Source organism: Lytechinus pictus, chromosome 2, assembly GCF_037042905.1.
Source record: "Lytechinus pictus isolate F3 Inbred chromosome 2, Lp3.0, whole genome shotgun sequence".
NCBI lineage: Eukaryota > Metazoa > Echinodermata > Echinoidea > Temnopleuroida > Toxopneustidae > Lytechinus > Lytechinus pictus.
In genome coordinates, this window is record NC_087246.1 from 32,808,373 (window position 1) to 32,814,303 (window position 5,931).

Genomic DNA, 5,931 nt, shown 5'->3' on the forward strand with positions numbered 1-5,931 from the left:
TAAGATTTTTTTTTTGGAAAATGCTTTTTATTTTTATTTCAAAAAGCCCTTTTATCTCTTATTCTTCAAATTTGGCGATTGCAATCCTGCCTCACAAAATGGCCTTATACCAAAAGAAAAGAAAAAAAAGGAGTTATTTTTTAGTTTCTTGGGATCACTAACAAATATGGTTTAATAAAGAAAGGGATTTAAAATTTCAGCATTGTTTTCAATGTCCATGCAGGTGTAGGTAGTACCACCTGTCAGTACTAATCCTATATTTGGTAATCCCCCTCTTGACTGCAGGGCCTTTTGAGAGATGTTTTGACACTCTTGACCCCACTCCATTCTATGATGCATGCGTGTTTGATGGCTGTATAGTCCCTGCTAGTCAGCTCAACGAAACCACATGCCATCTCATTGAACTGTACGCACAGGCATGCCTTGACCGTGAAGCTGTCATAGAGAATTGGAGAAACGATTCCTTCTGTCGTGAGTATATCATTTTATCAAAGATTGTAGAGTTGTGTATTCATAGTTGGGTCAGCCCTTCTATTCATTTTGAAGTTGAGGGAAAGAATATGAATTTTTGCCATTCTGGATTCTTCTTTTGAGACAAATTACCTATTTTTATACCTTTATGACAAATTCCTGTCCGTAATATTTTCATATTGAATGTGAGAAACTTGTATCTCATTTCCTAATCTCTGGAAGGTTTCTTTCAAAGTGACTGTCTAAGTTCTGACAAAACCTTTGTCTAGAATACCTAGTCACAGGTCTAGGTACCAGTTTTAATTAGAAATGTTAGTTCTTTTCAATTTTATTGCTTGTGTGAAAAAATCAATTCTATCAAATGATTCAAATTGATATACTGTTCAATTTTATAATAGAAAATATTTTCTTCATATATTTGCAGCGGTTTCATGCCCAGCTGACCAGGAATACAGTTGGTGTACCGATGCCTGTCCATCTACGTGTTATGATGTCATACAGGGGGCTTCCCCAATCTGTGACAGACCATGTGTTGAGGGATGCCAGTGTCCAGATGGCCAGGTGTTTGATGGCTTTGACTGTGTAGACATGAGCCAATGCGGATGTTATGTGGATGGAATATACTACTCGGTAAGAATGATTACTGAATGTCGAAGTCTAATTTCAGTATTGAAATATTATGAACACTTCATGAACAATGCACAATCTGAAGTATGTAGTGTATATCCCTAGATGACTACTACACATGACACTGGGATTGTTGGTGGATATCTATATAGTTTTGGAATGTAGTGTAACTTGCTGTTTGGATACATGATAAAATTTTAAAGGGATGGTCTGGGCTGAAAATATTTATATCTTAATACATAGAGTAGAATTCACTGAGCAAAATGCCGGAAATTTCATCAAAATCGGATAACAAATGATAAAGTTATTGAAGTTTAAAGCTTAGCAATATTTTGTGAAAACAGTCGTCATGAATATTCATTAGGTCGGCTGATGATGTCATATCCCCACTTTCCGTTTTCTTATGTTATTACATAAAGTCATAATTTTTCATTATTTCATACTTGTGTGAATAATATGTCTCCCTTATAATGAAATAAGTTGCAGCAATAAATATGTAATGCACTAAATCAGTTGTCAATCCAATTTTTCTAGTTCTTGGAGGAAAAATTTTGAATAAACCTAATTTTATATAATAAAATACAGAAGAACAAGTGGGGATGTGACATCATCAGCCCACCTAATGAATATTCATGACGACTGTTTTCACAAAATATTGCTAAAATTTATTATTCAATAGCTTTGTTATTTGTTATCCGATTTTGATGAAACTTTCAGCATTTTGCTCAGTGAATTCTACTCTATTTATTAAGCTATAAATACTTTCAGCCCGGACCATCCCTTTAAAGTTCTAGATGTAATAAATTCTCTAGGATAACTTGTTTAGCACTCGTCTAATCTGTCAAAAGGTAAATTATATGATGTTGTATACTAGAAGTAACCAATTAAATCTGATTGAACCTATGGTCTCTGGCCAATAACAAACCAAGCTTTCTCCTTTTAAATTAAAAAAAACCATTGAAATAGAGTGTTATTTTACCTGATGATATTGATCTTCCTACAGATTGGGGATAGCATTTACACCCCTGGCTGCTTCTCCAAGCGCACCTGCAGCGGTAACAATCAGATTGATAGCTCTGCCCAGACCTGCAGCGAGTTTGCCACTTGTAGAATTGAGGAAGGTGAACATGGCTGCAATTGTCTAGCTGGTTATGATGGAGATGGAATCACGTGTTCAGGTATGATAGACTATTCAATGAGAACCTTAATTCTTTTGGATTCAAATACATACGTGTGTATTGACATGCTTGCCATCACTAGCTGCTTATACTTGAGGCCTGTTTAGGTACTAAAGGTACTAAGAAGTCATTAGGTTACAAAATATTAAAGGGGAATCCAACCCAAATAAAATCTTCTTTCTAGAGGAAAGAGACAAATCAGACAAGTTCATCTGAGTGCTCCATTCACATAAAGCGTGTTTATCTGTCTCCCACAGACATCAATGAGTGTGACAGCAGCCCGTGTATCAATGGAGCATGTGTGAATGACATCAACTTCTACGCATGTAACTGTGACCGTGGATGGTCTGGCTATAACTGCGATCTTGCCTGTGTGGAGAATCCTTGTGAAAATGGAGGCTCCTGTGTGGAAATCGATGCTACTTCATTTGAGTGCCAGTGCCCTTTCCCATTCAACGGAACATTCTGTGAAGTCAGTAAGTAGCAAGGACTGTTTGCAGGGTTAAATATATACTTCAATAGCCATGATAAGGCTTCAATGCATGCACAATTGCATAGCAGCTTTCCTGGATGCATATTGTTTTGTTTATGCATAAATTAAAGAATTATAATTTGACTGGAATTCCAACTTAAATCCTTAGTTGAATTTGGTGCTGATATTAGTTAAGATACTTTTTCTTAGGTCCAAGTAAAGAGCATTATAAAAATAATCTCTCGATGCTTAAGCATAAAATGCATCCACAAAATCAGTTTGAACAAAATTTAAGAAATTCACCACTGAAATGATTTTTTTTAATGAATATGCATTATGTGGCAAATAATTCTGGTAGAAAATGCATACACAATTATTTCTGAGAAAGTAGCAAAATTTGGAATTCCTGCTTGATTTCAAAATCTATTTTCAGTTTACATTTGCTGATTTGGCATAGTTGATCTAGATCTGCATGTAAAGTAATATGGTTATTATTAACCTTGATTGTAAAGACTTTATCATGAAAGCATTGTTTGCTACAACTATATTTCCTTCATTTTAACTTGGGTCTTTTGGCTGGAATTCTTCTCGGTGTAAAATCTTTGCCAAAGACAAAACAATGGGAGATTTGTTACAGCTCACTTAACAGTTTAAAGCAAGATTTGTTATTCTTTTGCTGGTAAAGGTGTTTTGTTTTATCTATCAAAAAGAAATATAATGATCTGTGTGCTCTTACATGCTTGTAGAAAGTACACATACAGAGTATTAGATAATGATCAAGAAAATTCATCTCAATTTATGATAATGTTTTTGTTGACATTTCAGCATGAACACAAAGTTCAGAAAAAAATCCTTATGAGGTTCCAGATGTTCTCTTGTAGTCTTATCTCTGAAAATGACATTGAGATATTAGCTAACACATTCATCTGCAGTAAGTGATTATGTTGTGTCATTAGTGAAGTATTCTTTGAAAGTTATATTTTTGCATTGGATTGTTCCTTGAAGATAATGATCCTTGCCAGATGGACCCAACACCCTGTCTGAATGGAGCAACCTGTAATAACTATGGACTTCTATACAACTGCTCCTGTGCTTACGGCTTCCAAGGATTCAACTGTGAAGAAGGTCAGTTAACTTCTTTGCGTGTTTGGTCCCCACCATTGCTCATCCATAGACATGTTTAATTCGCATTTTGCACAACCATATTTCCCCATGATGCCCATTTCCCATAGAACGAACATGTATTTTCTGTACTATGTCTTTCTAGTTTCCAATACTTTTAGGCATGCAAAGTCCTTACACATGGCATGTATGAGTAATATTCATTCAGTCTTTCCAACCTTTTTTGTAGTATGTAGTCTATTGGCCTTTTTTACGAGTACTGTAAATTTACCTCATTTAGAAACCAATAAGGAGGCACCTCTATACGTTTCAAAAACTTTTATTTGCAGAGTCTTTGATAAAAGCTCTTGTAGGTGGCTCCTGACAGTGAACCTGAACCTGGGTATTGTTCTTGAGGAGGGGGTTATTGATTTTGGCCACATCCCTTTCAATCGACGTCCTGGGTATTATTGTTATCTCAAGATGGTATATTGCCATTTTTTCGTGTATAAAGCATAAAATAAGTATTACCTACTTTGGTGAATATGTAATATCATCTATATAGAGTGTTTTAGCGATACATTAAAAACGCATATTTTGGTCAATTGCCGTGCAGTATCAGAGCGTATCCTGAAAAAGGACCAAAATCTGACGAATATCCCATAAGCTCCTGTACAAAAATTTGCCATTGAATATAAGACCATATTCAACAGTCTAGTGCACATGCGCAAATGTGTGGCATATCCAATGCGTACAACAATAAAAGCAATGCGATGCGCAGCAAAGAGCACAATTACACTCAATGACGTCATAGTTAACTATTTGTGAGTCACATGTTAACGACCAAATTTGATCCTATGAAGTGATGATGCCCTAATGTGATTAGTGATATGACTTGTTAAATCAAATTTCTCCCTCTTTTTTTTTTTGGGGGGGGGTTGTGATAGATGATGATAATTATATTGGATGGCTTTATTTCATGGAATACCAGAAGTATTCCACTCGTTAGGGCCAATATTCCACGAATTGCAAACTCTTGGAATATATCTGGTATTCCTTTCTGAGCCATCCAATGCAACATAATTACCCAATATTATCATGATCTCATATTTGTATTGACAGAGGTGAATCCATGTCGGGATGAACCTTGTTTGAATGGAGGTACTTGTACGAATCTGATAGAGACTTACACCTGTGCCTGTGGGGGATCCTTCATGGGCAGGAACTGTGAAATAGGTGAGTGTTGTCAACTGAATACATTTCAAACAGTGACTTTTAAGTTCTATCAAGCTCACATATTTAAATTACTTCCCAAGACACTTTAATTAATTTGAATGACTTCTGAGTTTTTCTTCATTGTTATTTTGCAAAATGATGAAGTTTTGTTTTGGCAACATTAATTAATGAAAAATAGTTTAATTCTTTATTAAATAATGATTGTTTCAGTGTATTGACTACGAGGAGAGAAAGCTCAGGCAAAATCAAATCACATAAGTTATGATATTTTTTCAGTAACAATGTATCTGTGCATGTGAAACTTATGTATGGAATGAGTTGAGAAATAAAAAAATCTTGAAAAAGAAAAACAAAGTTATCCGCATTGCCATTTTCACATTTGAATTCTGTCTTTCTTGTGATTTTTCTTAATTATGGAAGGTATTGTTGTAACATTGTTTTCTGAAGACTCAAGATTAACTTGAAGTTATTGCTAAGTAATACCTTACCATTTATTTGGCATGCTCATGTACACCATTCTAAGTTTTCTACTCTACTTGATTTATGACTCAATCACATGTACATGTATACAATAGCTGCCTTCATTTCAGATCATATATTAGGGTTAAAACTGGAAAGAAGTTATGATGGAACTATTGTCTCTTAAAATTGCTGATGTCCTGTGTTAATATAACAAAGAGACTATGCATTTCAAATCAAACATTACTATATTAAACTGATGAAAAGAGGATACATCTAGTTCTTGAAATGCCTATCACTTATATTATGCTACCATTTAAATCTGTAAGAAAATTTAAAATTTTGCAAAAGGTTTCATTTTCCCTTTAGTACAAAAAGAGCAATAAA

At 34.7% G+C, this 5,931-nt stretch overlaps 1 long non-coding RNA gene across 1 annotated transcript; it reads left to right on the forward strand.

The window, feature by feature from the left end:
* The first annotated feature begins 2,644 nt into the window (after positions 1 to 2,644).
* Positions 2,645 to 5,145, forward strand: LOC129281347 (uncharacterized). The gene is made up of 3 exons (XR_010297595.1): positions 2,645 to 2,752; positions 3,754 to 3,873; positions 4,972 to 5,145. It is a non-coding gene; the product is annotated as an uncharacterized LOC129281347 (long non-coding RNA).
* The last annotated feature ends 786 nt before the right edge of the window (positions 5,146 to 5,931 follow it).